Source organism: Oryctolagus cuniculus, chromosome 6 (genome assembly GCF_964237555.1).
Source record: "Oryctolagus cuniculus chromosome 6, mOryCun1.1, whole genome shotgun sequence".
Lineage (NCBI taxonomy): Eukaryota > Metazoa > Chordata > Mammalia > Lagomorpha > Leporidae > Oryctolagus > Oryctolagus cuniculus.
In genome coordinates this window covers 144,504,882-144,516,584 of record NC_091437.1, presented here as the reverse complement: position 1 = coordinate 144,516,584, position 11,703 = coordinate 144,504,882, and the positions used below count along the sequence as shown (strand labels likewise).

At 41.7% G+C, this 11,703-nt stretch overlaps 1 pseudogene; it reads right to left on the bottom strand.

The window, feature by feature from the left end:
• Positions 1-266: 266 nt before the first annotated feature.
• On the bottom strand, positions 267-385 carry LOC138850264 (U2 spliceosomal RNA; annotated as a pseudogene).
• Between the last annotated feature and the right edge of the window lie 11,318 nt (positions 386-11,703).

The following is an 11,703-nucleotide window of genomic DNA, read 5'->3' as shown; positions in this document are numbered from 1 at the left end:
GAGGCATTAAACCTAAGACTCCATGTCCCCACTATTGCAAAGGTTTCCATTGGCTAAATGACTGTAAATCAAAGTTAGATATTGAAGGGGAGCCTTTAAACTAGACATGGGACACTCTCCAGACCCATCACATAAAGGAGGCATCTCCTCTGGCTCTACCTTGACCTCACCAGCCGCAGGAGATAATAGGTCTAGGTTTACTCCCAAAGGTGCCCCCCGTGCCCATTGGACTGTCCCCACTATTCCGGGAATTAGGCCCAAGATGGATATGTTCATAGCCAAAAAGAAATTCTGCTGTCTGATTGACACTGGGACCGACCACAGGGTTTTAAACTGATAAGAACAGATACTACACTTGATCTTAGCCAAAAGGCCGAGAAGCGATCAGGGTTTTAAGAAAAGAAGTTCCTCCACAGTGGAAACTAATCCCAGGGCCCCATCTGATGGGAATTGGGAGAAATATCAGGTCAGAAGAAACTAAAGATTTCCTAAAATGGGAGGATGTGGATGGTAGCCGGGGGGGGGGGGGGGGGGGGGGAGTGCGCCCCCTTGTGGCCACTGGTCTATCTGCTAACCTGTTGGGACAAGATATACTGGGAGAAACTGAGGTATATATTACTACAGATCATAGGCATTCTATGAGGATCTCCTAGAGGAGGAAGAACATCAACAGCAATTTAAGTCACCAGGCTCCCTAAGCAACTACAGGGGTGACCCATTCTTCGAGGCTTCTAGGACTGGTGTTCCAGCCCCCCCACCCCGCCCCGGCCAGACCTCACCCCCAATCCTAGAGGCCACTGTTCCATTGGTCCCTGCAATACAATGGCTCCCGGGGCCACCTAAATGGGTGGAACAGTGGCCACTGCCTCAAAACAAGTTGTCAATATTAAAAAAAAATCATATCAGAACAATTACAACTGGGACATATTAGGCCCTCTATGAGTCCACGGAGTAGCCCTGTTTTTGTTATTTGAAAGGCTTCTGGAAAATGGAGAATGTTACAAGACCTTAGAAAGATCAATGACTACATAACCCATGTGGGAACTCCCCTCCGAGAGCTGCCTTGGATCCCTTCTATACCCTCCAATTTGACACTTATAGTAGTAGACATCAAAGATTGTTTCTTTTCTATCCCTTTAAATCCTAACTGTATGCTGTAGCCATGGCCATGTCCCATATTAGAGAGCCACTAAATCTATTTTAGGATAGTCTCTATGTGGTTAATCTTCTGCCCACTCTAATTTTGTCCCATATTAGGTTAGATAACAATCCTATCACCCCATTAATGATCCAGGTAAGGTCCTTATTGAGACAAAGAAGTCAACCTCTCGTTGTACAACATTTGAGAGGACATCAAAATTTGCCAGGTTTCTTGTCACAAGGCAATAAAATGGCAGATCAACTGGCTATGCGTGGGGTCTTGATGGCCCCAATTCAAACCATTCCTGATTTACAACTCACTCAAGGTCTTCATGACCTTACACATCTAAATTGGAGAGGATTATATCATAGATTTCCTTTCATTCCCATTAAAGACCTTAAACGTATTATAAAAACCTGCAAATCATGTCTTCTCCTGTTACAAGTCCCACCTCTCCAAATACCTGGAGTAAATCCTAGAGGATTAAAGCCCAATATACTATGGCAAACTGATGTTACACACTATCCACCATTTGTCAAGCTTAAATATATCTTTATGTCCATTGACACATACTCCCATGCCTGTTGGACCACTGCTCACTCCAGTGAAAAGGCCAAACATGCTGTTAGTCATTTTCTCCAATGTTTTGCTATTTTGGGGCTACCAGTAAAAGTTAAAAATGATAATGGCCCCTGTTTCATTAGTAAGACAACACAAAGATTCTTCAACAGGTGGCATATTCAACACTCTACTGGAATTCCTCACACCCACAAGGACAAGCAATCACTGAAAGACAAAATAAGATTTTAAAAGACCAACTTATAAAACAAACAGGGAGAATCATACCCCTACAAGACCAGCTAGGAATGGCCATGCTCATCTTAAATATTTTAAATTTTCCAAAACATCAGCCCTTGTCAGCCTTTCACAATCATTGGTCCCTCCAAGTACCCTACCTTTTGGTTAGGGTAAAATGGAAGGACCCACTAACAGGATGCTGGCAAGGACCAGACCCACTAATATGTGCTGATAGAGGATTTGGATGTGTCTTCCCTCAGAGGAATTCCAATCCCATATGGGTACCTGCGAGAAACCTTAAATATCTCCCCTTTGCTGAAGAACGTCACCCAGGAGGACCCCCTCCTGAGGAGTTTTTTCTTTTCTCTTACAGGGAAGAAAAGACCATATTGGGAGGCAGAGCCAAGATGGCAGAATAGTGAGGGCACGCACTGATTGGGAAAAGATAGTTTAATAAAAGTGGAGTTACTGTAGTCTCAGGGAAAGGCTCAGGAAAAAAATTGCACAGGAAACTCTTCTGGATCTAGTGGATGTGACATGGAGGACCTACAGGGAGAGCAAGGATGCCCATGGCTTGGAAGCCCAGCCACAGAGTCTGTGCACCAGTGCTGGAAGGGGAGGTGAGACAAAAACCTCGGTAGCCTGAGACATTGATGGGGAGATGGCTGAAAGCCTAGAGGGAACGAGGCTTGAAGCCCCGCTGGGGAAAGTTCACCAGGCTGACTGGAGGAGAGAAAAAAATGAATAAATAAGGGGAACCAGCATGGACACAAGCCTCTCTCTCCACTCACCTTACAAAGCCAAGCAAGACAAGGAGTAGGTGCCATTTTGGACATGTGTAAAGCAGCGCCTGCCATCAGCCAAACAGAAAAACCTGACTCTGGTGGGGGAAAATAACAGGAGGTTAGGACCTAGTGAAGGTGTGGAGCTAATGAACTGAGACTGTGAAAATCTGAGGGTGGGCGAGAGAAATCATGGAGTACACAAACTCAGTAACCTTGGCAACCCTGTGGGAGACTGCAGAGAAATTTGAGACCACATTGAGGGCTGCATAGACCCTTTGTGTGGTCCTTGGGGTAGAGCAGAAGAATACCCACAGGGGCCAGATTTCATACATCGATTACCCTCAACTCTGCTCAGCTGTGAGGAATTACTTCCCTCCTGAGTCTTCTCAGATCTAGAAAAAATGATGCTGAAATTCATATGGAGACACAAGAGACCTCGAATAGCTAAAGCAATTTTGTAGAACAAAAACAAAGCCAGAGGCATCACAATACCAGATTTCAGGACATACTACAGGGCAGTTGTTATCAAAACAGCATGGTACTGGTACAGAAACAGATGGATAGACCAATGGAACAGAATAGAAACACCAGAAATCAATCCAAATATCTACAGCCAACTCATATTTGATCAAGGATCTAAAACCAATTCCTAGAGCAAGGACAGTCTATTCAGTAAATGATGCTGGGAAAACTGGATTTCCATGTGCAGAAGCATGAAGCAAGACCCCTACCTTACACCTTACACAAAAATCCACTCAACATGGATTAAAGATCTAAATCTACAACCCAACACCATCAAATTATTAGAGAATATTGGGGAAACCCTGCAAGATATATTCTGGGAAAGACTTCTTGGAAAAGACCCCGGAGGCACAGGCAAAGCCAAAATTAACATTTGGGATTGCATCAAATTGAGAAGTTTCTGTACTGCAAAAGAAAGTCAGGAAAGTGGCAACCAACAGAATGGGAAAAAATACAAGCAAACTATGCAACAGATAAAGGATTAATAACAAGAATCTACAAAGAGATCAAGAAACTCCACAACAACAAAACAAACCACCCACTTAAGAGATGGGCCAAGGACCTCAAGAGACACTTTTCAAAAGAGGAAATTCAAATGGCCAACATCCACATGAAAAAATGTTCAAGATCACTAGCAATCAGGGAAATGCAAATCAAAATCACAATGAGGTTTCATCTCACCCCAGTTAGAATGGCTCATGTACAGTAATCTACCAACAATAGATGCTGGCTAGGATGTGGGGAAAAAGGGACACTAATCTACTGTTGGTGGGAATGCAAACTGGTAAAGCCACTATGTAAGTCAGTCTGGAGATTCCTCAGAAACCTGAATATAACCCTACCATACAACCCAGCCATCCCACTCCTTGGAATTTACCCAAAGGAAATTAAATTGGCAAACAAACAAGCTGTTTGCACATTAAGGTTTATTGCAGCTCAATTTACAATAGCTAAGACCTGGAATCAACCTAAATGCCCATCAACAGTAGACTGGATAAAGAAATTATGGGTTATGTACTCTATAGAATACTATACAGCAGTCAAAAACAATGAAATCCGGTCATTTGCAACAAAATGGAGGAATCTGGAAAACATCATGCTGAGTGAAATAAGCCAGTCCCCAAAGGGACAAATATTATATGTTCTCCCTGATCAGTGACAACTAACCAAGCACCAAAAAGGAAACCTGTTCAAGTGAAATGGACACTATGAGAAACAGTGACTTGATCAGCCCTTGCCCTGACTGTTGATGAACAACTTAATACTTTATCCCTTTTAGTATTTTTTGGTTGTTCTACTTAATACTATTGGTTGAATTCTGTAATTAATACACAGTTATTCTTAAGTGTTGAAACTTAACTGAAAAGTGATCCCTGTTAAATATAAGAGTGGGAATAAGAGAAGGAAGAGATGTACAATTTGGGACATGCTCAATCGGACTTGCCTCAAATGGTAGAGTTAAAAACATACCAGGGGATTGCAATTCAATCCCATGAAGGTGGCATGTACCAATGCCATCTCACTAGTCCAAGTGATTAATTTCAGTTCACGATTGATCATAATGATAGGACTAAGAGTCAATGGGATCACATAAACAAGACTAGTGTCTGAAAATACTAACCAATAGAATAAAAAAAGGGAGAGAACGATCCAACATGGGAAGCGGGATACACAACAGACTCATAGAATGCAAGATGTCCTAAACAGCATTCTGGCCTCAGAATCAGCCCTTAAGGCATGCAGATCCAGCTGAAAAGCCCATGAGAGTATTTCAGGCATGGAAAGTCAAGACACTCTGGCAAAAACAAAACAAAACAAGAAAAAAATGAAATGACCTAAATGAAAGATCTCCACGAGTGAGATCCCTATGGAAATAAGAGGAGGTCATCAAAGAAGGAGGTACCTTTCTCTGAAGGGAGGAGAGAACTTCCACTTTGACTATGACCTTGTCTAAATATGATCAGAGTTGGTGAACTCAAAAGGCTTCCATAGCCTTGGCAACTCATGACAAGAGCCTAGGGTGATTACTGATGCCGTAAACAAGAATGTCAATTTGTTAAGTCAACAACAGGAGTCATTGTCACTTACTCCTCATGTAGGATCTCTGTCCTTAATGTGCTGTACATTGTGATTTAATGCTATAACTAGTACTCAAACAGTATTTTTCACTTTGTGTTTTTGTGTGGGTGCAAACTGTTGAAATCTCTACTTAATATATACTAAATTGATCTTCTGTATATAAAGAGAATTGAAAATTAATCTTGATGTGAATGGAAGGAGAATGAGAGTGGGAGAGGGGAGGGTTGCGGGTGGGAAGGAAATTTTGGGGAGGGGAGCCATTATAATCCATAAGCCATACTTTGGAAATTTATATTCATTAAATGAAAGTTAAAAAAAAGACCATATTGGACTCTCTGCCTCATTGTGACTGCATCATCATGGTACATCAGAAGTGCTGCTTTTATGCTACTTGCTCCGGCATCATCGTCCAGGACCAGATCATGACCCTCCAAGGAGTCTTTGAAAAATGTCGCAATGAACTAAGCTCTAGTTACCTGTGGTCGGGCCTTGGGGGATGGTTTCCTTATCTCCTCCCCCTTGTGGGCCCCTTGGTCTCCATTGTCCTCGTAAATTTGTCTAAGATCCCATTGCTGCAGTCTAGTTAATGGTAGTCTGAAAACAATATGCCACTCTTCAAAACCGAGTTATGCCGCTCTTTAAGTGCCAGATTGGGATCCCTATACGTCTGCCCATGGCCACTGCCAAGATGTAGAGTATGATATATCATACCCTGAATTGCTGAGGTGGTAGCCAATGATGGGTAAGATCCCCTGGGGCAGCCCCTAACAACTGGAGTAGTAGTCAAAGACAGGTAAGATCCCCAGAGGGGGATGACCTAAGACAGACATGCTCCCTAATGGGCTGATCCCAGTCAGAGGGGACAACCTAAGACAGGCACACTCTCCACTCAGTTCCTCTTTCCCTCTTTAATATAAAACAAAAAGGGGGAAATATTGGGCATTGCCTAAAATAGTCTCTAACAACACGGTACCTGGTGGATGTTCAGGGGCGTGTCTGCGGCCACTGTGGTTAAACCACGTGAGATTGGACCACCTGCAGGAATAGGTCTGATCTAGTTCCGGACACGTGGGCAGTGCATGATCCCTATACCTTGCTTAAGATGCCCCTGTGCATGGTCCACCCATGCCTGCATGACCTCTTCACTGATTGGCTCCCCTACTGTGCATGTCTTTTGTGAGCTTTATAAGCCTGTACACTTCCTCAATAAAGTAGTTCCTGCTTTGACAGAACTCACAGATACTTGCTGTGGTGTGCTTGACCCATCGACCTTACCTCTCCCGTTTGCCTTGTCGGGCAGTGCCTGTACTGTCCCCTGCTGGTCAGGGGCCAGTCTCAGCCTTAAGACCCCAACACCTGTGGAATAGTTCCTCCTATTGCATAAGTTCCTTGAAAGCCAAAAACCTACATCCGTGGTCTTTCAGTCTCCCTTTGTATTTAACTTGGTGAATAACTGTTGCTTGGCAAGTGCTTGCAAGATATATAAAAATGAACACATGTACAGATAAATCACCCTAGACAAATGACATACAGCCTTCATTCACAGTCCCCCTAAACTAGGCTCTCCTTTTCCAACTCAAAAGGCTGAGATGTCAAAAACCTAAGACATAAGTGAGTGAAGCAGATGTGGGTGGAGTATTTGGCGAATTGGTAAAAGTGTGTGCTTTATCTAAGGACGGCAGCTACTGGGCTCCACGTGATTACTATGCAGGAATATGCAGATTTGCCAGATCGTTTGGTGTTTCACAGGCTAGAAATCTTGGCTCATGTGAAATCTTTTAGTTTCATGATATTACCAAATAACTAGCATATTTTTAAATAAACAGAGCAAGGCAAATAGCATCTACCTGCAGGCCAAGATGCTGACAGACCACTGGCTACAGATTTACAATCCCTGGGTGAGGCATACACATTACCACGCCCTTCCTCCAGGCAATTTCTAGTTTGATTTATCCCTGCAAAGGATGAGTAATCACCTTACCCTGGAAATCTCTATCCCTGTCTTCACTGTTCCAGTCCCCCTCTCTTACTGGGATGATTGTCTTGAGGACCAGGTTCCTTGTTGTCTGTCTTTCTCGAGTTTTCTTGACTCTAATTAGGACAAAGAGTTTCCATTCTCCAGCCTCAGCCAGTTGCCCTTATCTTTGTACCATTTCTTGCTGTGGTTTGCCAAAAGAAGGCCACATTTTTGCTTTGTAACCTGAATCACAGAAAACCTTTGTAAGTCTTTGAAATCCGTGGATTCCCCCACTAGGTTGAGTTTCTTTCATTCTACTTTAACCTGAATATCCTGGTTTTGTGTCAATCAATTCCCTTCGACTTTTTAAGCATGGACTTTCTCTTTGGCCATTTTTCCTTGCAAGTGGATTTTAGGCATCATGTTTCTACAGGGAACCATAGCTTTGACTCCATCACCATCAGCTAGGAAGCTCACTGGTTCCCTCTTTGTGGTGGGCCACATGGGGGATCGTTGATAGTGGCCACAGTGACTCACACAGCATATCATTCAATATAATAGAGCTCTCATCAACATTTTATCAATATGTTGTGACTCTTGGGACCCAAGCTTGGCATCAGTACATCCTAATTCTAAGGAGTCACCAACGTCCTGTTCTCTTCTATGAACACATTAGGAATTACGGGCGATTTTGATTTCTTAGTTTTTAGCAATAAAGTTGAGATTCTGGATAAAATGTAACACAGGGACATTTCTACAGAATAAAAATCTTCCTGCATGATCTCACCTGGTTCTTCTTTTTAAGACCTTTTTCCTGCTCCCAAAACCATATAGCTAGCACAAGATGACATATTTGAGAAACAAATACTGATGCTCACATTCAGACTTCTGCTACTCAACTCAAAAGGTCCTTTATAATTAAATATTTTATTTCTTTTTCTTAAAGATTTATTTTTATTGGTTTGAAATTCAGGGTCAGAGAGAGAAAGAGAGAGAGATCTTCCATCTGCTGGCTCACTCCCCAAATGGCCAAAAATGACCAGCCTAGGTCGAGTCAAGGCTAGGAGCCAGGAGATTCTTCCTGGTCTCCCACACCGGTGCTGGGGCCCAAGTATTTGGGCCATCTTCTATTTTTCCAGGCACATTAGCAGGGAGCTGGACTGGAAATGGAATAGCCAGTACTCAAACCAGTGCCTATATGAGATGCTGGCATTGCACACAACAGTGTTAGTCCCTAAATCTTTTTTTTTGGGGGGGGTTTTGTTTTATTTTTTGACAGACAGAGTTAGATAGTGAGAGAGAGAGACAGAGAGAAAGGTCTTACTTCCATTGGTTCACCTCCCAAATGGCCACTACGGCTGGCGTGCTGCGCTGATCCAAAGCCAGGAGCCAGGTGCTTCCTCTTGGTCTCCCATGTGGGTGCAGGGCCCAAGGACTTGGGCCATCCTGCACTGCCTTCCCAGGCCACAGCAGAGAGCTGGACTGGAAGAGGAGCAACCGGGACAGAACTGGCGCCCCAACAGGGACTAGAACTTGGAGTGCTGACGCCGCAAGCAGAGGATTAGCCTAGTGAGCCGCGGCGCCGGCCAATCCCTAAATCTTTTATTTCCTGTCTTCACATATGTGGGCCAATGACCCAAGTTAATAATTCCATTTTTTAAAGATTTTATTCATTTATTTGAGAGTTAGAGTTGAGATAGACAGAAGGAGACACAGAGAAAAAGGTATTCTATCTGCTGGTTCACTTCGCAAATGGCTACAATGACCAAGGCTGGGTCAATCCAAAACCAGGAGCCAGGACTGTGCAGGTACAGGGTACCAAATTCTTGGGCCATCTTCTATAGCTCTCCAAGGCCATGGCAGAGAGCTAGATAGGAAGAAGAGCAGCTGGGACAGGAACTAGCCCCATATTGGGATGCCGGTGACACAGGTAGAGGCTTAGCCCACTACACCATAGTGCCAGTCCCCAAAATCCCATTTTTACAGCCTATGAAAGGTGGATCTTTTCAAGTGAATGAGCTTGACACTGAAAAAGATGTTAAATAAAATAGTTGTGTTTTTTAATTCTGAAGAATTAGAGATGAGCTAAGAAAAGACATATTTCAGTATATTTTAGAAGTACATAGTAATAAGATAATAAAAATATCAAAATGTACGGTTAGTTTACTGTCTGTTGCTATGATTGACCACAACAGACTGGATAATTTATAAAGAACAGTGGCTTATGTTGCTCACAGTTCTACAGACTGGAAATTCCAACTGTCTGAGGCTGACATCAGGTGATGGCCTTCTTGCTATATCATAAATTGGTCTAGAACGTCACCTGGCAAGACTGAGCAAGCTTGTTAATTTTTTTATTCTAAAGCCACTAATGCCTTAATGGGGAGACCTTTGCAACCTCACTGAATCCTAATCACTATCTAAAGGCCCTACCTCCCAAATCAATTAACATATGAATAGGGAATTAAGTTTTCAACACATGAACTTTTGCAGGACACAGTCTTATTACAGCAGGTATAGAGAACTAGCCTGCAAGAAATACAAACAAATGAGAACACTCTTCTTAGTATATCTAGCAGATAGGCAAGGCAAAGTAGAAGGTACTATATATTAATTCCATAATTAGTCTGGATTCAGTTAAATGATGATCTCTATAATTTCAGTCACACAAAAACAGATCAAAACAGAGCAAGATTAAGAGACAGGAAGAAGGCAAGGGGATATAAAAGGTGAAAACTAACCAGAGAAAACTAAGCTTAGACCTCAGACCTATGGAGGATCTGGTGAACTTCTGAAGGTCATCTGCCAGTAATTGAACTTGAACCGAAACCTGAGTTTGGTCATCAGGTTGTGGTTGTGTGAAAGTTTAAAATTAAATAGTTTAAGGGCCTCCATGGGTCACACAAAAAGAAAATTCAAATTTACATCGTACTATTCTCATCTTTTAGTACTGAAGTCCTCAGAGGTCTGAAAATAATAAGTCACCAAAACATTTTATTTGCCCAGTTTCACTCCTGATCAGATAGTCTGAAATATGGTAGAAAACTAAAATGGCACATCATTGCTTGTTATCCACCGTGAATCTGGCATAGAGGTTCTGAACAATCTAGACCTTCCACCAGAGAATGCATTCAAACCCATCTGAAAACATGATTGTGACTTTCTCACGATTCAGGGCATCTACTCCATGGCCGCAGAAAACACAGATATAATCGCAAGTACTTTCTACCAGTGTTGTATTCTATATTTTTAACATCTCCACCATTCTATCTATTCATTGAGAAAGTAACAAGGTTTTAAAATAACAAATATTAATCATACCTAAAAATAAATCCAAATATTCGAGCATCGGCTTATGTTTATTTTTGAAGGAACATGAAGCCACCTCTTATTTAAGAGTGCCTGTATTCCTGAAATTACATTAGTTTTACCTTTTGGTTTATGGATTCTGTTTGGTATTCAAGGTAAACTTCCTAGTTGATTAGATGTAAGACACCATTAACAGCAACAACTACTACTGTGAAAATGAGATGCTACACAATGTTTGATCTTTAAAATCAAGAACCTGTGAGTTAACTAGATGATCTAATCTAGCTTCAAATTAACCACATTAAAATAAATTAAATGCTCTTTCTTCTTCATGTTGTAAAAACATAAAAATGTCATACTCTGTAATTTGAGAAAGACTGTTCTCATTTGATTCAGGAGATGGTATGGTGCCTTTAATTCCTTTATCAATATTATACCAGACCAACAGATGGAAGAGCAGGCAATTAAGGAGAAATGAGCATGTGCTGTACTTATCATGCTTTTTTTCCCCCACTGAAGTTTGGTTATTGAAAGCTATTTAACTATACATAGAGGTGTTTAGAGCCAAGAAATGACAAAGAAGAAATTAAAAGAATTAGGGAAAGCAATGATACAGTATAGGGGAAAGAGAGAGAACAAATGCACCCCTCTTTCTTCAGCATATTCTTTTGCTGCAAGGTTTTTATTCTAACAGACAAGTATCCAATAATTCTTCATGTTTTCTTAAATGGGGAAATTGGGACCTAGATTTTGTCAAAATTATAACTCAGTCAATAAGCATTTGTTAGGCATCTACCATATGCTACACATGTAAGCCCTTCAGATATCACCATACAACAGATAATGTCATACGCCCTGTTCACTAGTTAGTAAACTATTAGGAAGACAGGTATTAAGGAATTTACTTAATTTACTAAGTGGAGTAGAGTTGAATTTTCAATCACATATTTAGGGATTAAGATATGTCACATGCTGTATCATCTTGAGTCCAAAAAAGAAATAGAAGCATGAGATGGTTGTTTGACCCAACAATTAAGATGCCTACCTCCCAAATAGTGCCTAGGATTGATACCAGGCTCTAACTCCTGGCTCGAGGTTTCTGTTAACACAGA